Source organism: Crotalus tigris, unplaced genomic scaffold (assembly GCF_016545835.1).
Source record: "Crotalus tigris isolate CLP2741 ecotype Arizona unplaced genomic scaffold, ASM1654583v1 scf7180000018335.1346539, whole genome shotgun sequence".
In the NCBI taxonomy this organism is placed as follows: domain Eukaryota; kingdom Metazoa; phylum Chordata; class Lepidosauria; order Squamata; family Viperidae; genus Crotalus; species Crotalus tigris.
Window position 1 is genome coordinate 942518 of NW_024096950.1, and position 21126 is coordinate 963643.

The following is a 21126-nucleotide window of genomic DNA, read 5'->3' on the forward strand; positions in this document are numbered from 1 at the left end:
ATAAATAAAAATAAATAAGGAGAGATGACTGATTTATCTGAAATTCTTGAATACTGCTTCTGGTGGACAACACCTTCAAATGCTTCCCAGCCATTGAAAAACAGCCTTTGTTTCTGAGCAGTAATTAACTACCATCTAAAACAGAAGAGAGAGGAGAATGCCATTTCTAACCGGTATCTCCATACACCACTCACATAGCATCAAGTTGTTTACACAAGTGGTGTCTCCTTAATAACATATCACTGAAAAGGAAGGCGGGGAGATGACTTTCATGAAAGGTTATGGCTGTCCTGCACAGCTAAGTCAGCTTGACCCATCAGTGGGGCTTGGTTCACCTCTGTTCATCTGTCCTGTTTCAGCGGTGGCAGTAAATGCAAATTTGTGAGTGCCAGCTTGAGTTGGCAAGAGAGAATCTTCCCTAAGTCCTGGCCTCTACCCAAAGATCTCCAAAGCAGAGCTTGGCATCCAGCCTTTCCTCGGCTTCAAAGGCACTGAGCTTTGTATAAATCCCACTCCCTTCCACCACTCAAGTTGGCGCATCTTCAACCAAAGGCCATCTGCGTCCCAGGCTGCTGGTCACTGATCAGCCAGCCTCAATGCCGCACGCAGCCTGCTCCCCAGTTTATTTGGCAACCGTGAAACAAAAAGATGGAGCCAACGCATTAGAACAAGAGCTCTCAGGAAACATGGCAAACTTCGTTGCCTGTGGCGTACTCTCTTTCAAGGGCACGTTGCCTTGGCTGCAACATGCTGGGAAGAATTCCATCCCTTAAAACTGCAAGGGAGGAAAAAGACTCCAGTTCCGAACAGGCAAAGAATGAACTTTTCCATCTGCCTAGGAGATCCCCATTGGCCAACCAGGCCAACTTTTCAGAGGCAGCTCATCACTTCCCAAAGGGAACCCCATTTCCCCGTTTGCAGGGGAATTGCCAGCAGAAGGAGAGAGGCTTCCTCTAAAGCAGACATGTCAAACACATGGCCTGGGGGCCGGATGCGGCCCACGAAGTGGTTTCATGTGGCCCACGAAGCCATCTTGGAAACAGTGAGGGAATACTGGGAGTTGAAATCCACGAGTCATACAAGAGCCAAGGTTGCCTATCCCTGCTCTAAACCATTTTTTGGGGGCCTCTAATACTGTTAGGGCAGTTTGGCGGCTTAGCAGTTAAGACGCTGGGCTTGTCAGCTAGAAAGCCGACAGCCCAAGTTGAAGACCTGAGTGACCCATGAAGGGGTGAGCTCCCATCCTCGGCCCAGCTCCTGAGAACCTAGCAATTCGAAAGCATGCAAATGCGAGTAGATTAATAGGTACCACTTCGACAGGAAGGTAACAGCGCTCTGTGATGTCCTGTTGGCCACATGACCGTGGCCAGCACTGGCTCAGTGGCCTCAACATGGAGATGAACACTACTTCCTAGAGTTGGCCTAGCGTAGTAAAATCTGCAGCGACTCCCTTTTTTCTTTTACCCAGTTCTATTAAATTCCACCGGAAAAAACTTTCCATCAATTTGCTACTGAAGATGCTGTAAAGTTTATGCTCCAAAACAGTCACAAACATTAACATTAATCCTGGAGACAGAGAGGAAACAAAACCACAACCCGCATGCAACACTACAGGCTCCTTTTGTGTTCCTAGCATCTGTTCAGCAGATTAAGGATTTGTATAGAGGGCAAATATTTGTGGCCAAAATGGAATGAAAGGGGAATGAATATGTTTTTAGCCCGTGAATGAGACTGCAGGGAAACAAAACACTCTGCCCCTTTCCCAACATAAATGCATTTATTTCACCGTAAGAATTATGGTTTTAATTTTGGAGACGGGGATCATCCTCACACCTCTGCTGATGATCTTGCCCCAGCTTATAAGACCCTCAACCATTGTCCATAATTCTGTTTCAGCTGCAGCTGAACACAAAGAGCCCACCCAATTTTTTTTGCCTAGAAATTTCAAGTGGATAATTTCTCCCAATTTCTCCAAGAGAAAGAAAGAAAAGAAAAAAAACTCTCAAGGACAGGATTCCCCCTTAACAACCTTTGGCATCACCTAGAAAAGTTCTTGCAGGATGACTAACTTATTTATGGTATGCTTTCTTACCCCATCCCAACCACAAGGACTCTGGAGACTATAACATAAGCACAGCAGGAAGAGAAACAGCACTGATAACAAATAATGTTTATCGTAATTAGTATTGGTTGTCCAAACAGCCCATTCATAGACTGAAGCCCACTGGAATTAGACACCAAGACTTTTTTGAATGAAAGAGAGTAGGCCAGCCCTATTTCTGGGGTTAATGCGTGGGAACTATTGCTCAAAGGTTCTGTATTCTTTTTTTTTTTTAATTGAAAATTTTTATGAACTTTTTACAATAAAATACCTCCCCCCCTCCCACCCCCCATGACCCTCCCCCCTCCTTCCCAGAGCTGAATACAGGGTTAAAAAAAAAAAACCCATACAAGTTATATGAACATCAATCAACTATACATACATCCAAAAAATTTAAAGTACTTTAACTCCTTCTAAAGGAGTTAAGAAGGCCAGATCCTGAAGTTGAAACTCAAATACTTTGGCCACCTAATGAGAAGGAAGGACTCACTGGAGAAGAGCCTGATGCTGGGAAAGATGGAGGGCAATAGAAGAACGGGACAACAGAGAAGGAGGTGGCTGGATGGAGTCACTGAAGCAGTAGGCGGGAGCTTAAATGGACTCCAGAAGATGGTAGAGGACAGGAAGACCTGGAGGAACGTTGTCCATGGGGTCGCGATGGGTCGGACACGACTTCGCAATTAACAACAACAACTTTAACTCCAATACATAGAAACAACAAGTCCAACCATAACATAACAATAAAAAAAGAAAAGAAAAATACCCACTTTAAACTATAAATTATTCAAAAGCTAAATAATACTTTCTAATCCCATATTTATTCTGTACAAAATTTACCCATCTTTTCCACACCGAGATATATCTCTCTTGTGAATGGTTCTGTATTCTTGATCCTGCACTACATATTTCTTGAAGATGGCGGGCTGGATCTCAACCAGCTTTCTCCAGAGGACTGACTGGATAGGCAGAATCATAGGGAAAGCTAAGGTGTTTCCTGATCTACCTGAGCAATGCTGCATAGAGCTTCACAGGTAATGCCCAGGTTGTCTCAATGCTCAGTTTCATTCTCTTTCCTCAAAAACCAAGGCACGGCCAGGAATGAAGATAGGAGGAAGGTCACAGTGAGCACTTTGGTCATCTCCATGTTCTAGAGATCAGCTAAGCAGAGACGGGGATGTTTGCCAGATTCTCTGGAAAATCCCACGTGACTTCTGGAAAGCTGGATCCATCAGATACCGAAAGTGGTCTATTCTAGTGGCTATAATCCACCGGGTGACCACAAATTGACCTGCAGTTCCACTACTTCTTGGGAATCCCTCTCTTACACTCTTTAAGTGATATAATTTAACATAGAAAAATAAGGAAGATGGAGAGATGACTGTACAATGAAACAGCTAACGCCTATCTTTGGGTCGTCAAGTACAAGAATATCAGCTAGGAGAATTTTTCCAGCTTCTCTTGCCTAAAATGATGGGAGAGTTATTGTCCCTCTGCCTCCTGCTGGTCTGGTTTGAAAGACCTGAATCCAACAGGAGAAAGAGTATTTATTTATTTCGTACAATTATAGGGCTGGAAGGATCTTTGGGGGGTCTTCTATCTAGTCCAGGAGTAGGCCACCTTGGCTCTTTTATGACTCGTGGACTTCAACTCCCAGAATTCCTGAGCCAGCCACACTGAGGGGAAAGGGAGAGGTTTCCAAGCTGAGTCATGCTGGCTCAGGAATTCTGGGAGTTGAAGTCCACGAGTCAGACAGCGGCCTAGGCCTAGGCCAGAGGTAGGCAACCTTGGCTCTTTTATGACTCGTGGACTTCAACTCCCAGAATTCCTGAGCCAGCCATGCTGAGGGGAAAGGGAGAGGTTTCCAAGGTGAGCCATGCTGGCTCAGGAATTCTGGGAGTTGAAGTCCACGAGTCATAAAAGAGCCAAGGTTGCCTACCCCTGACCTAGCCCAAAACAGGGGTCCTTATATCATCCTGGACATATGACTGTCCAATCTTTTCTTGAAAATCTGCAGTGATGTAGCACCCAGAACTCTGGGAGACAAGCTATTCCACTTATTGCTTTCACTGTCAAGAATTTCCTCCATATTTCCATGTCCGGTCTCCCTTTGACAAGCTTTCCCCCATTGCTTCTTGTCCTGTTTCAAGTGCTATGGAGAATAATTTTCCCCCTTCCTCCCTGTGACAGGCCCTCAAGTACTAGAAAACTGCTATCATATCTCCCCCCTAAATCTTCTTTTCGTTAGGCTAAACATGCCTAGTTCCGTTAGCTATTCATATGACTTAATGTCTAGGAAAAATTAATTTACTAAATCCGGAGAGGGAAAGGTGCTGGGCTTATCGCTGCCTTACAGGGACCTATGAATGTGACTTTGCCTGTTGCACATACATTTTTATAGGCATCTACTTAAGATGCCAAGAGGGAGGTTGATTCCCATTCTTTGCAGAAGGTAGGGGAAAATCCTTTAAAGAAATAAAACTGACACACACACAGTGGAAGGAATAGCCCTGAAATTATTAAAAATAGAAAAAAAAAAGATATAGACAGGGCTCACAATCAGAAAGGAATTTGCATGTCACAAAGCCCTCTAGCTGGCTTTTTTTGGCTGCAAACCATATGCCTCCTTGAAAATGTTAATTCTGAATCAGGTAGACCAGTGGTTCTTAACCTGGGCGATATTGCCCCCCAGGGGGCGATTTTGTTTTTCAGGGGGGCGAAGGAACGAAAAGGGGGTGATATGGGGGTGATGGAGCAAGAAGTTTTGGGGACACTTTTGAGACTTTTTCGTACAGTGAATCGCTGTATATCTGTCGTACAAAAACATCAGATCGCTCGCTATTAATGGACTGAATTGTGTTTTCAAATGTTCCTCCAGCTAGCTTCAGTACAGAACGCCGTACATATGTGAAGACGCATCGCTTATCTTCATGCGTGTTGCGCAGCAGCGTCTACCCATACAGTGGCACGCCATTGGCCAGAATATGGGAGATATGGGGAAAAGACTGGAAATAAATTATTTGCATCGATATGTCCTGATGACAATTTTAAAGAAAACAAAAAAAGGGTTTGCATAAATTGAAGAATTATTTCCTATGTTGTGATTGAGAGGTTATGTTGGAGGAGGGAGGCGATGACAACTTCCTCATTGGGTCAAGGGGGCGATTCGTTCAAAAAGGTTAAGAACCGCTGAGGTAGACAGCGGTCCTTGGAAGCCTCCAGGAAGAACAGAAGTGAAATTAAATGGTGTGTGTTTTTTTAAAGATGGCGGCCGCTGCGCCTGTTGTGGCCATCTCTTTGAAACTCTGAGCTATCAAAGTGTTCAGTCTCCCTCTTTATTTCCTCCTCCTTCCCAGCTGACACGAAAGAATTTCCCTTCTCCACAGATGTGCAGAGATTAGTAGAGAAAGGCTTTAATTAAAATGTTGCACAGAACAGATTTTTCCACACCGTCAAAACAAAACAAAAAAGTTAATTTAGCCCCTGATGGTTTTCAGAAGTGTCAGATAAAAATGTTCAAACTTAACTCAGGCAAGCCAATTCCAGAAAGCAAGGCGATTAAGCTCACCTCCTATAAGCTGGCATCAGCCCAATCTGCTGAAAGCTGTGGAATTAACATTCCCAATGCACCTAGAAAAGGCCAACTGCCTTTGAGTAAATATTGGGAAACTTAAGAAGGAAGAGGCATAAAACAATCCAATGAAGTTGGAATAGGTTGGCAAGATTGACCAAAAAAGGGGAAAGTACAGAAAACTGAGTAATACCAAAACAGGATATCGTGGAACAAGAGACTATTTGATTGGCATAGTCAACAGGGCAGAAGATCCCACTCATCTGTGTTTGTGGGGTCCTTGGTGCTCTCTGAGCTTGGCTGTTTTCTTGCAGACATTTCCTTACCCAATTAGGCAACATCATCAGTGTAGAAGGGAATGGGGTTTGGTCTCTGCTTATATGCAAGTGGCTTGCTCTGTGTTGGTTGGTGGTTTAGTGGTTGCTTGATTAAGCTGTTGTTCACTGAACCCAGAACATTTTCTACCAACACTGCCTTGGTAAGGACACACTTGGAATATACTGCATCCAGTTTTGGTCAACCACAATGTAAAAAAGATGTTGAGACTCTAGAAAGAGTACAGAGAAGAGCAACAAAGATGATTAGGAGACTGGAGACTAAAACATATAAGGAACGGTTGCTGGAATTGGGCATGTCTAGTTTAATGAAGAGAAGGACGAGGGGAGACATAATAGCAGTGTTCCAATATCTCAGGGGCTGCCCCAAAGAAGAGGGAGTCAAGCTATTCTCCAAAGCACCTGAAGGCAGGACAAGAAGCAACGGATCGAAACTGATCAAGGAGAGAAGCAACCTAGAACTAAGGAGAAATTTCCTGGCAGTTAGAACAATTAACCAGTGGAACCACCTGCCGCCAGAAGCGGTGAATGCTCCAACACTGGAAGTTTTTAAGAAGAGACTGGACAGCCATTTGTCCGAAATGGTATAGGGCAGTGATGGTGAACCTTTTAGAGACCAAGTGCCCAAACTGCAACCCAAAACCCACTTATTATCGTCGGGTGCGGGGTAGGTGTGGCCCATTGGGTGGGCGTGGCTGTGGTGGTAACAGCAGACTGTGTGGGACTAAAGAGTTCAATCAACCAATTCCAACTTTGCAAGATCTTTTTTTTTCCCACAAGAAATTGAAATTGACTGATTGATTGAACCGTTTTTTTGTACACAGCAGTGGAGGGCTAAAGCGAAAAGGTTTTATAAAAAGTAGCTGAAGGCCTAGGACTGGGGCGATGGCATATGTGCCCACAGAAAGGGCTCTGAGTGCCGCCTCTGGCAACCGTGCCATAGGTTCGCCACCACTGATATAGGGTTTCCTGCCTGAGCAGGGGGTTGGACTAGATGACCTCCAAGATCCCTTTCAACTTTATTATTATTATTATTATTATTATTATTATTATTATTATTACTACTACTACTACTACTACTACTACTACTACTACTACTACTGCTACTATTAACACTGAGAGGGAAACTAAATATAGAAGCAGAAAGCAAACCCCACTCCTTTCTAGCATTGATCATGTTACCTAGTTGGGTAATGAAATGTCTGTACAAAAACAAACAAGCCCCTAGTTCAACCCAGAGCTATAAATATTCTCTATAAATATTCTCTTCTATCAGTTCAATTTGTTTCAGTGTTCTTGAAATTAATAAAGCCCTTCTTCTGGAATTGTTTTCATTTCTCCTTAGAGATGATCAAGCAACAAGGGCCAGGTTTGGCCTTGGGCTCTCCATCTAGTGCCACAAACTCACCTTCTTGGGCACATCTAACATCTTGCATCTGGCAAACTTCACCTATGGTAGAAGAGATCCTTTTATGCTCAACTTCTTTTTAGGTGAGATTCCGGGAAAGACACACAGTTACCAAACCTGGAGACAACTTTGTGCATTGTGAGAAGCTCAGAGAGATTCATTTACCTTGGCAACCGTTTTCACTTGGCTGGTTTTCTAAACCCTGGGCAGGCCATCGATGGATTATTTTTCCCCTGTCCCTGGAGGTCTCCACTTCTTCCCCTTGGTTTTCCTTCTTCTGTCCCAGTGAAACTGCTTTCCTTCAGCAGCAGCAGAGAGGTAGGAACAGGTTTGGAAGCTTCAGATCTTCATGGATCTACAGGACAGAGCAGAGAATTCAACTGGATTCAAAGATTGTTATCACATATATAGCTATAGTTACATCACCCATCCAGCACTGTTTGCCTGAAGGAAAGATTAGTTTGGATTTTTAAAATTTTCTTATGGGAAGGCTATCTTAGATTTGCAGAGAATATAATAATGGAAACCAACATGCTTTCCCCCCCCCCTCCAACTTTCCTCTAAAGTTGTCCTCTAAATTCAAGATCTTCTGCTAATTGTGTTGTAGGAGATGACCAGGCTGAGCCTGAGGGAGAAGTCAAACAAGTCATAAGTCATGAATCCTTGCCCACTTGCAAGAGATCTCATTGAATGCCTTTCTTATCTCCCGCTAATTTTCCCTTGACGGTTAATTGGTCAGATTCTTGTAGACAGCTTAAGCTTCCAATAAATCTTAATACTCATTTGAACTGCCCGAATCTCCTGATTTCTCCAGTCATTTGACAGTTGTGTTCCTGATAATAAAATAACTACTACTATTACTACTACTACTATTACTCTATTCCATCTTTCTGCTGCTGCTGCTGCTACTACTACTACTATTACTACTACTATTACTCTATTCCATCTTTCTGCTTGAAGCCACCTGAATTATTTTGAAGTGATCATTCTCTTTCAGCCCATCTTTCCTCACAAAGTGGTTGTTATGGGGAAAAAAGAAGGAAGCACAATCTATACCGCACCGCACCCCAGTCATACGAAACAAAAATGAGATACTGATAAGCAAAGAAAGAAAGAAGTAAAATATTCATATATTTTTATATTTACATTTTATATTTTTGTTAAGTCTTTATGAAGTTTGTTTCAAAATCTATAAGTAAAACTGAGATTGCAAATGGAGTTGAAGACTGCCTGATGCTTCTGTTGATCAATTTCTTAATATCCAGTAGTTCCACCAATACTTATTACAAGTATGTTTATGCCACTTCTATAAAAAAGTGAAACTGAGTGGCTTAGATTCCTGTAACTGTCATCAACAATGATGCGGAGTGAACGAAACTGTGCAGAGCTCATGGGGGTTACCCACGTGAGGCATTCTGTAATTCAGAGGAATACAAAGACGATCAGGGGACCGGAGGCTGAAACATATGAGGAACGGTTGCTGGAATTGGGTATGTCTAGTTTAATGAAGAGAAGGACGAGGGTGGATACGATAGCAGTATTCCAATATCTCAGGGGTTGCCACAAAGAAGAGGGAGTCAAGCTATTCTCCAAAGCACCTGAAGGCAGGACAAGAAGCAACAGATGGAAACTAATCAAGGAGAGAAGCAACCTAGAACTAAGGAGGAATTTTCTGACAGTTAGAACAATTAATCAGTGGAACAACTTGCCTCCAGAAGTTGTAGATGCTCCAACACTGGAAGTTTCTAAGAAGAGATTGGATAACTCTTTGTCTGAAATGATACTGGTTTTCCTGCCTGAGCAGAGGGTTGGACTAGATGACCTCCAAGGTCCCTTCCAACTACTACTACTTCTTCTTCTTCTTCTTCTTCTTCTTCTTCTTCTTCTTCTTCTTCTTCTTCTTCTTCTTCTTCTTCTTCTTCTTCTTCTTCTTCTTCTTCTTCTTCTTCTTCTTCTTCTTCTTCTTCTTCTTCTTCTTCTTCTTCTTCTTCTTCTTCTTCTTCTTTTTCTTGTTCTTCTTCTTCTTCTTATTATTATTATTATTATTATTATAAATGCCTGATGACTTTGGGCCTCTCTCTCTCTCCTTCTCTCTCTCACCAAACTAGCTAACATTACCAGTGCTAGTAGGATTAGTGGATTGCCCTATCGGTGGGAGTGTTCTTGGTGGTTCTTTGAGAGGATCTCTCATTTCAATCCTGAATTACAAATATTCTTCTTGGTAGTCTCAGTCCCACAGATCTGAGGTTCTGATCTGGACCATGTTGATCAAAGAAAGGACTCTGGTCCTTCTGAAGGGCTACAATGGCTCTATTAAAGCCAGCTGAAGATATCTTACTACCGAAGGGTCAAGCAGACACTTCTCCTGTCCCATATACAGAAGCTAAGCTGCATCTAATGTCAACACTGGTATTAAGAGAAGATGTTGAAATGCACCTGACGGGAACAAGGGAGCCCAAGGAAGACTACGTAGAAGACATGTAACTGTTCTCCATTCTGTTTTTCTTGGCATCTGCTGCTGAGGGGTCCCTACATACCTAAGGGTAGGGCCCAGCCTGACCCAGAGTGCCCCTATTGTGGTGTACCTGGCTTGTGTAACAATTGGGGAGGACCTCAGCCCCAACTGACACTACATAGCCTTGGTTTTGAAGGCACTAGCCAAGATGCTTTTTACCTTTATCTCTTGGACACAGCAGACAGCTTGAAATCATATGGCACCCAGGCAAACTTGCAATGTTTCCAGAATTACTCCTTCTGCCAATGAGACCTTTGCTACCCTATCTTCTCTGGATGCCAAGAAAGTTCTTCCAAATTTTCTCCCAATGGCTTTATTTTTTTAAAAAGCTTTTTTTATTGCTGAAAGCAGTGAAAGGTGCGTTATTGCTGATGTTGTTGTTTCTCTGGCTCTCCACCTGAAAAAGATTCCTTCCTGTGGCCTTCTACGGGCTGAAATGAAAGTACAGAAACCTATAGAAACCTATTCTCCAAAAGAAGGCAAGACAAGAAACAATGGATGGAAAATAAAGAAGGGGAGAAGCAAACTAGAACTAAGGAGAAATTTCCTAATGGTGAGAACAATTCACCAGTGGAACGGCTTGCCTCCAGAAGTTGTGGGTGCTCCAGCACCGGAGGTTTTTAAGAAGAGATTGGACAGCTATTTGTCTGGAATGGTACTGGGTCTTCTGCTTGAGCAAGGGGTTGGACTAGACCAGGGCTTTTCAACCAGTGGTACGGGTACCACCTGTGGTACATTGGCACCTGGCAGGTGGTATGTGACCATCCTAGAAAAGTGGTAGTGGGGGAGGGGAATGAGCTGAACCGGTGGCAGCACTGCACAAACCTGAGCAAGAGATGGCTGGAGCTGCAGGGCTGTCAGGGTTTAGCGGAAGCCCCAGGATCAGCACTTCTTCGGGGCTGTCAGGGCTTAGTGGAAGCACCAGGATCAATGCCAGGCTCCAGATGGAGCTCGGCACTGACCCTGGCGCTTCTGCTGAGCCCAGAAGAAGCGCCGATCAGCTGGAATGTTGCAGCATCTCCAGGGTCTTGTGATTTACATTCAGATGCTTGGCAACTGATTCATATTTATGACGGTCACAGTGTCCCAGGGTCATGTGAAGTGACCAAAACCTGCTGTAACCGCCCAGCAGACAGGGGTATAAAAACCAAACGCCCCCCCACCCCGCTGCCAATCCTCAACAGAAATGCTCACAACAATGAAAACCTTGGACAGGAGGAAGAGTGCTGCTGGGCGGGCAGGCAGGTGTCTTGCTCGGCTGTGGCTTGGGGGGCACTTTTTTCAGTGCCATTGTAACTTCGAATAGTCACTAAGGGAACTGTTGTAAGTTGAGGACTACCTGTACTTTATCACTTTTTTCTTTTTGGGGGAGGGGTCATCAAGTTTTTGACACCTTGCTAGGTGACTAGTGGTACTCGGATGTTGCCATATCCTAAAAGTGGTACAATGGGTGAAAAGGTTGAAAAGCCCTGGACTAGATGACCTCCAAGGTCCCTTCCAGCTCTGTTATTCTGTTATAGAGCTTCACTAACTGCTGGAGAGGGAATCGTACAATGGGAAGAAAGACTGTTTGAGGTGTCCCACACCTCATTCCAAAATAAAGAACTTGACAATGCATCCTTAAGAATTTTCTCTTTTGAAAGTGTTTCCAAAGCAAATTCTCTTTCATCAAATTGAATACAACTGGGAAGGGAAAAAAAAAACTCTCAAAAGATATAGGAATATTCTTCTGTACAATACCGGTACTAAATATACTATTCTCCCTAGTCCCTTGTCAATGTAGTTGTATAAATAATAATAACAACAACAACAACAACAACAACAACAACTACAGATATCGTCGCAGGATGGAAGCAGTTCCTTGCAATGGGCTGTCTTACTAGGAACTGCTTCCATCCTGCGACCATATCTATAATACCATCAAACATCCACATCTGCCCATCCCAGGTCCTTGGTAAGGACTTGATAGGTAGACAAAAATGCCAAACCCAGTCTGAACATCTGGCTGACTGTGCGATGATCAATAATAATAATAATAATAATAATAATAATAATAATAATAATAATAATAATAATAATAGTAATAATTGGTGTATAACAGTTAGATGTTTCAACCAAAACCCATGCAGTTCATCTTCACCTGGTGCTGACCAATTTTTGATTTTCCTTGCTCTTTTTTCTACCATTTTTGTTGTTATTACTAGTTCTTTCATTTCAACTTCTATTTTATTTGCATCCACCTCTTTTAACCAAGCTGCATCCTTGTTGTATTTCTTTGGGTTATCCCATATCTGCTTCCAGAACTGCACTGTTTCTTCCTTGACAGGTACTGACTGATTCCTTGCAGTTTCTCCATTGATGGATTGGTAGAAACGTTTCTGATTGGATTGAAATTGGAGGTTCTGCCTATAGTTTGCAATTCGAGCTTCATATCTACTGATTTTCCTGGCTATAGCGGTTATTTGTTGCTTTATTATTTCCAGTGCTTCCTTGATCTTCCTTGTTTCTAAGTGGTATTTCTTGATTAGGTATTCTTTGGTCTTCTTGTTCTTCAGCTTTTCTTTCATCTGTTCTAGCTTGCTTGCATGTGATCTTAACTTGCTGATCTTATTTTCTAGTCTAACCTTCCATTTTTCCGGTGCACTGTTTATTTGTTTTTATTCTTTGTTGATTTTGCATCCCAGGTATTCAGTTATAACTGCAGCTGTGCTGTACATTAGTTGGTTTGTTTCTTAGGGTGCATTAGAAGATCTGAAAAAAATATCATTTGCCTGTAAGCAAAAACTAGTGGGATCATAAAATAGAGAAAGTCATAGAAAATGATAAAATTAAACTGCTCTGGGACTTCAGAATTGAAACAGACAAGCACCTGCAACATAACACCCCAGACTTAACAATTGTCGATAAGAAAGACAAAAAAGTCTGGATAGTGGATGTGGCAGTGCCTGGAGACAGCAGAATAGACGAGAAAGCACTGGAGAAGATAACAAAATACAAAGACCTACAAATAGAAATAGAAAGACTGTGGCAAAAGCAAGCAAGGGTAGTACCAATAGTCATAGGCGTCTTGGGTGCAATCCCAAAACAATTGGAGCACCACTTGAACACAATTGGCATTGACAAATTCGCTATTAGTCAATTGCAAAAGGCGGCCTTACTAGGAACTGCTTCCATCCTGCGACGATATCTGTAATACCATCAAACATCCACATCTGCCTATCCCAGATCCTGGGTAAGGACTCGATAGGTAGAGAAAATGCCAAATCCAGTCTGAACATCTGGCTGACTGTGTGATGATCCATAATAATAATAATAATAAAGGTTCCGGGATAAAATAAAATACCCATACAAGCTATTCTTCTCTGCTGCCTTGATCTTTTTCCCTTTTGTTCTGTCTTAAGCTCCCCGTCTTCTCAAATTCTCGGTCTCCAGAGGTCTGCCTGCATCAAAAGGCATTTAAAACCCTCTTTTGGCGAAGGATGGACCCTGGCTTTATTGGCCGCTGGAATGTTTTAAACCTTGTTGAGAAGAGGAACATCCTGGCATGAAGTCTTTTGCCAAGGATGGATATCTCTTTGGTAACTGAAAAGGATAGGGAGATGCCATTGGCCAAGCTGGTTCGAGGCGCAGCTGCCAACTTCTTTTGGCACAATAAAGGGGCATGGATACGAAGGCAGATGTAAGGAGAGGAATATAGGAAACAACAGGGGATTCTGCTGTTGCCCAGGCCCGTCAGTTAATCAGCTCCCTTGCAGCATGTTTGCTAAAAGAACAGAAAAATAAGAGCATGGAAGCCTATCACTTTCTTTTTGCATTATTCAGGTGGGTGAAGGCTGTGTACAAACATCCACGGGAGATTTTACAACAAGTCCTCGACTCACAATAGTTTATTTAGTGACCGTTCGAAGTTAGACAGCACTGAAAAAAGTGACTTATGACCATCTGTTGCAGCATACTCATGGTTGTATAATTTACATTAATAATAATAATAACAATAATAATAATAATCAGGAAGGCTTACTGACTACTGGAGAGACCAAACTGGCCTACAAGCAAGACCAAATGAAGAACAGAATAGAGGCATGGGAAGACACAGCACTACACGGCCAGTACATTAAAAAAAATAGCTGGGAAAGCAGATATTAACAAGACCTGGCAATGGCTAAGGGCAGAAAAATCGAAGAAAGAGACCGAGGGACTAATTCTGCTGCACAAGACCAAGCCTTAAGGACAAATGCATACAAAGTCAAGATAGCAACAGACAGTAAGTGCCGCCTATGCAAAGAAGCTGAAGAAACAGTGGACCACCTGGTAAGCTGTTGCAAGAAGATCGCACAGACTGACTACAAGCAGCGGCATGACAAAGTAGTAACAATGGTGCATTGGAAGATCTGCTAGAAATATCATTTGCCTGTAAGCAAAAACTGGTGGGATCATAAAACAGAGAAAGTCATAGAAAATGATAAAATTAAACTGCTCTGGGACTTCAGAATTCAAACAGACAAGCACCTGCAACATAACACCTCGGACTTAACAATTGTTGATCAGAAAGACAAAAAAAGTCTGGATAGTGGATGTGGCAGTGCCTGGAGACAGCAGAATAGACGAGAAAGAAGTGAAGAAGATAAAAAAACACAAAGACCTACAAATAAAAATAGAAAGACTGTGGCAAGCAATGATAATACCAATAGTAATAGGTGCCTTGGGTGCAATCCCAAAACACCTGGAGCACCACTTGAACACCATTGGCACTGAAAAATTTGCCATTAGTCAATTGCAAAAGGCGGTCTTACTAGGAGCAGCTTCCATCCTGCGACAATATTTGTAATACCATCAATTCAAACATCCATATCTGCCTATCCCAGGTCCTTGGTAAGGACTCAATAAGTAGACAAAAATGCCAAATCCAGTCTGAACATCTGGCTGACTGTGCGATGATCCATAATAATAATAATAATAAACCTGGCAATGGCTAAGAGCAGGAAAATTGAAGAAAGAGACCGAGGGACTAATTCTGGCTGCACAAGACCAAGCCTTAAGGACAAATGCATACAAAGTCAAAATTGAGAAGACAGCAACAGACAGTAAGTGCCGCCTATGCAAAGAAGCTGAAGAAACAGTGGACCACTTGGTAAGCTGTTGCAAGAAGATTGCACAAAATGATTACAAGCAGCGGCATGACAAAGTAGCAACAATGGTGCATTGGAAGATCTGCAAAAAATATCATTTGCCTGTAAGCAAAAACTGGTGGGATCATAAAATAGAGAAAGTCATAGAAAATGATAAAATTAAACTGCTATGGGACTTCAGAATTCAAACAGACAAGCACCTGCAACATAACACCCCAGACTTAACAATGGTCGATAAGAAAGACAAAAAAGTCTGGATAGTGGACGTGGCAGTGCATGGAGATAGCAGAATAGAAGAGAAAGAACTGGAGAAGATAACAAAATACAAAGACATACAAATAGAAATAGAAAGACTGTGGCAAAAGCAAGCAAGGGTAGTACCAATAGTCATAGGCTCCTTGGGTGCAATCCCAAAACAACTGGAGCACCACTTGAACACAATTGGCATTGACAAATTCGCTATTAGTCAATTGCAAAAGGCGGCCTTATTAGGAACTGCTTCCATCCTGCAACGATATCTGTAATACCATTAAACATCCACATCTGCCTATCCCAGGTCCTGGGTAAGGACTCAATTGGTAGACAAAATGCCAAACCCAATTTGAACATCTGGCTGACTGTGCAATGATCCATAATAATAATAAAAAGTTGGAAGGGACCTTGGAAGTCATCTAGTCCAACCCCCTGCTCGGGCAAGAAACCCTATACCATTTCAGACAAATGGTCATGTGATCCCCTTTTGTGACCTTCTGACAATCAAAGTCAATGGGGAAGTCAGGTTCACTTAACAACCGGGCTATTAAATGAATAACTGTGCTTAACAAACGCGGCAAGAAAAAGTTGCGAAACAGGTCAAAACTCACTTAATCCATTTCTCACTCAACAGCATAAATGTTGGGCTTAGTTGTGATTATAAGCCAAGGACTTATTTGTACAGTATGTTCAAATTCTTCTGTTTCCACAACCTTCTGAGACAAAAAAAGCAATTGACAAATGTTCCTTGGTAATGTTTGCAATCTTCCGGCACTGAAGATTATCTCCGTCTGAAAGTTCACTTATTTATGCCGTGTTTCCCAATCCGTCCAAATGCAGCTCCCGAGAATTAAAAAAAAAAAAATCCGTCTATCGATAACAGGAAAAAAAATGGGTGCATTTAGCAAATGAGCACCTGTTGAGCTTACGATTTCCCATCACACATAAAAGACACAATGACGGTGGGAAAAAAAAAAAACATTTATCCAAAGCAGTATTTTACACCAAGAAACGAGAGAAGAAAGCAAAGGAGGAGGAGAAAAAGAAAAAAAAAAGCCTTAAGATTATGGTTTTAAATTCTTCCACAATCAGGAATTTCACCACTACTTACAGGGGAAGTTGAGGAAGGGTCTCAGACCCTATGACGTTGGCTTTCTACTTTAGATTCTTCATGTCGCTGCCTTCTCCCCTCTGGGACTCCAAGTTTACACCTGGCAGTAAATTTTTTTCCCCAACTGCACATCAAACGGAGTGGCACATTTGAAGCCGAAGTGAGTGACAACGGAAACAACTTTTGTTGCTTGTGTCGGTGAAACCCCACCTTCCCAGGCTAGATGCCAATTAACCGGATCAGGAAAGCAGAGGAAACCAAGTCTGTACAGTTTGGATTACAGTTGGAAGCTCGGGATACCGACTTCCCCCAAGGGCGAAAAGACAGGTGATACAGGAACAAAGCAATTAAGCAATGCATTTATTTTTATTTAAGCAAAGCAGGGAAGAAAGGCTTTAATTCAAAAGCAGAAGGGGTGGATTAACTCTTTTGGCCTTTTTGCAGAATCAGAATCAGCCCTGTCCAAATATTAGGATAAAAAAGCATATTGCTCTATTAAGCTAACAACAAGCATGGGGAGCGAGGGCAGGGATGCAGAAAGAGAGGGATTAAACCAAGGAAGGAGGCACAAAAGGGATCCAAACAGTGATTTTCCCAACAGTATGGATCTATTTAAAGCTGATCTACTGGTTCCTACGAGTGAACTTTAAAAGAAAGGCATCTTCCGAAGCGGGCAGGAAAATCTTCTGACAAATTGATCATGCCACGTAAGATTCTGTGCGAGTCAGATCTGAATACCAATCCCCCTGGCTTCTGATCACAGTGGAGCCCACAACTACAGTCCTAAGCATCAGCTGATCCAACTGGATTTGATGACCATTTTTACAACAGTCATAAAGTGAGTCACCGTGATACTTAAGTGAATCCCATAGTTCAGTGGTGGCGAACCTATGGCACGAGTGCCAGAGGCGGCACTCGGAGCCCTCTCTGTGGGCACACGTGCCATTGCCCCAGCCTTTCCTCCCCTCGCGACCCCATCTCCAGCAGCCCCCCTGAAGGAGAGTCCCACGCGGAGAAGCACAGCCAAGGACATGGCAGCCAGGCAGCGTAGACAAGACTCTGCCCTCACACCCCATCGTGCACAGATGATGCCTGCAGGGCATGGGCAGAGGGCATGACTACCATAGTGCTGCTGGGCTGCCTGGGCGATCTGCGGCAGGCCCTGGAGGCAGTGAGTGGACCTGTGGGCAGGCGGGGTGGGGGGATGGAGGTGGGACAGGGGCGAGGCAGGGGGTGGAGCAGGGGCGGGGCCAGTTTTTGGGCACTCAGTCTCTAAAAGGTTCGCCATCACTGCATAGTTGAATCCAGCATATATCCAGTGGCTCTAAAATAGCAATTCTGCTGGAAAAGGCTCAATGTGCCAAATTGTGGTCACGTAACCACAGGATGTCGTAATTGGTTGTAAATGCACCCAATATGCAATCACATGACTTGGGGGGGGGAGGGGGTTGGCCAGTAAAGCAATCTGTTAAGTTTGAGGACAGGTTATAAATAGCTTTTTTGAAGTCTGTTGCAACTTTGGACAGCCGTTAAGCCAGGACGACCTATAAGAATGTCCCGATTTTTAATGACAAAAGTTAAAAAAAAAAAACAATAAACAAAACAGAAACAAAACAAAGAGAAACTATTTGTAATAGAAGGAGTACAAGTTATTTCATCCAGGAAAACAAGTGTCAAGTCTGTGCTTATCCTCTTCCCCTCTCTCCAGTCCTTTCTTTCCTGTTTAAAAAAGGGAAGCTTACAGCATAATTTAGGTATTAAATGAGCTATCGACTCTGTATTGTTTGTTTCCTTCTCAGGCTACAAACAAAACAAAACAAAACAAAAATAACCTTAATTTCTTTGGGGAGTTTTTTGAACCTTTTTTTGGGGAGGTGAGCGCAGGCTACTGGCTGAAGAGGTAACATCTCTTTCCATCATTCAGAATGTTGGGATTTTAATGTATTTTAATTTATTATGGTTTGTCGCACACTCGGGCAGACGATCAGATTGGATTTTGCATTTTTATCTACCTCCTGAGTCCTTCCCAAGGATTTGGGATAGGCAGATGTTGATGTATGATGGGGTTAAGAGATATGGTCACAGGATGTAAGCTGTTCCAAGGAAAACTGCCTTTTGCAATTGACCGATGGCAAGTTTGTCAATGCCGATGGTGTTCAAGTGGTGCTCCAGTTGTTTTGGGATTGCCCTCAAGGTGCCTATTACTATTGGTGCTACCTTTGTTGGCTTTTGCCACAGCTGTTCTACTTCTATTTGCAGGTCTTTGTATTTTGTTATCTTTTCCAGTTTTTTTTCCCCTTTCTTTTCTGGTGTCTCCAGGTACTGCCATGTCTGCCAGACTTTTTATGTCTTTCTTATCAACAATTGTAGTCCTCAATTTACAACAATTCTTTTAGTGACTGCTCAAAGTTAAAACAGCACTAAAAAAAGTGACTTATGACCGTTTTTTAAAAAACACTTAAGACCACAGCAACGTTCCCATGGTCACGTGAACAAAATTTGGATGCTTGGCAGCTGGTTCACATTTATGTCGGCTGTAATGTCCTGGGGTCATGTGTTCATCTTTTTGACAAGCAAAGTCAATGGGGAAGCCAGATTCATGCCCCTAACTTAACAACTGCCATGATTCACTTAACAAATGTGGCAATAGAGGTCGTAAAATAGGGCAAAACCCACTTAACAAATGTCTTGCTTGGCAACACAAATTTTGGCTCAATTGTGGTTGTAGTTGAGGACTATCTGTATTAAATCTGGAGTGTTAGGTGGCAGGTCCTTGTCTGTTTGAATTCTAAATTTCCAGAGTAAAAGGCTATTATACAGGGCAGGGGTAGGCAACCTTGGCTCTTTTATGACTCGTGGACTTCAACTCCCAGAATTCCTGAGCCAGCCATGCTGAGGAGAAAGGGAGAGGTTTCCAAGCTGAGCCATGCTGGCTCAGGAATTCTGGGAGTTGAAGTCCACGAGTCATAAAAGAGCCAAGGTTGCCTACCCCTGGTATAGTGCCGCTTATCTATTTGGATGGAGCTGAACTCTTTTTGTTAAGCAGAGATTCCGTGAACACGAGCAAGACCATCTGCCTCCTGCTTAGGAATGCCTGACCATTAAAGTGATGAATAAGGCCCTGGTGCCCTGTTGCTTGGGAATGTTTTTAATAAGGAGGGATGTTAGCGATAAGGTAAAAATCTTAGCCTATCTTCTAACCTTTAGCTGAACTGTGTTACTATGACTACTGAAGATGCATAATGTTGCTCTTAAATGATTGGTTTATAATGATTGTATGCTCCCATGATTGGTCCAGAGCGATGTATGCTTTTTAAAACTTTCTAAAAGGGGGTCCACTGCAAGCAGGAATGTGCCCACTGGGTAACCCTTTTACTTGCAAATAAAGGTTCTTTTTTTTTCCCCTTTCCACCTATCTCAGGAGTGTCAAACTGCCGGCCGGTGGGCTGGACGTGTCATCGGGAAACCACGCCCACCCCATTGCCGGCAATGGCGAAAAAGCTCCGATACGTTGCACAACGTCATGTGACATCACGAGTTTGACATGTCTGACCTATCTGGTGTGATTCATTTAGGCTAGCACATCAGGTAAACCAGGGGTCTTCAAACTTGGCCCTTTTATGATTTGTGGACTTCAACTCCCAGAATTCCTCAGCCAGCATGCCTGACTGAGGAATTCTGGGAGTTGAAGTCCACAAGTCATAAAAGGGCCAAGTTTGAAGACCCCTGAGGTAAACGGAACAGAGCTTTCTGAGACAACAAGAAGCTTCCTTGGTGAGCCATGTTGCCCAATTTGAAAAAGGCTGAGAGTTTTGTCAGGATAGCTTCCCTTGAGATTAACTTGAAATCTATGAAACCAGGGTGGGAAAAGAGGATTGCAGAATGAATATCTGTCTGAATATCTGTCTGCACAAAACTTGCAACAGGTTTAATAGTTGGTGGCTGAGGGACACTAGGTCATATACTATGATGCTGTAGATTCTGCTTTCACTATAACTGGTGCATTGGATTGATTTTAATCTTTATTGTAAATGCAAGAGCATCTGCTAGGAGCAGTGGCAGTCCTTAATGTAATAAATATATGAAGTATCTCATTGCTAAAGAAATGTGAGAACACTGTATTCAGCCTTTACATTTTTACACCCAAGTCCTCTTTTCCTTAAGAAGATAGTTCAGAAGAAACTCATCAAAGAGAATGAGAACTAGCAAGGGGAAAAAATGCAAAAAAAAAAAAAAAAACATTTTTTCTTCTCCTTCCTGCATGACATTATTTTGGTCTCACCATTTTCGGGCCAATTTTTCCCCCAAAAAATTTCCCAAACTCACACAGAAAATGTTGGGATTGTAATACCCCAGGATTCTCTGTCTGCTGCCCCTTCCTCTATTTGAGAATGGATTGCAGAGCGAGGGAAAAGAACAAGAAAACTTAGGTTATGTAAAAGGAATAGTAAACAAGGAATTCTTTTGCACTGTGGGAAGTCAGTCCCCTAGAGAAGGAAATATTAAAAGAGCAGAAAAATATATTTCCTCCAAGGATCTTAAAGAGGCAGAAAAGCATGCCCAGTTTTCTTAATAGCCCCAGGTCTTCCTCCCCCAAGCAGAAACCAGCTCTGTACAAATGCAGATGTAAACCATCCAGGAAGGTCGAAGGCCCCCAGCTAGAAGATTAGGAAGACAAAGACACCTAAAATCTACATACCCCACCCA

General features: G+C 42.7%; 1 protein-coding gene across 3 annotated transcripts in view; it reads right to left on the minus strand.

Annotated features, from left to right (window-relative positions):
• The window catches only part of ST3GAL1 (ST3 beta-galactoside alpha-2,3-sialyltransferase 1), a 128591-nt gene that overhangs the window by 46197 nt on the left and 61268 nt on the right, over window positions 1–21126 (minus strand). For 2 of the 3 annotated variants that reach the window (XM_039350466.1, XM_039350469.1), the window contains one exon: window positions 7578–7767. The gene's annotated coding sequence lies outside the window, so the exon portion shown is untranslated. Of the gene's footprint in view, window positions 1–7577; window positions 7768–16419; window positions 17323–21126 lie in introns of those variants that run through there. The other variant, XM_039350467.1, reaches the window with a different exon arrangement.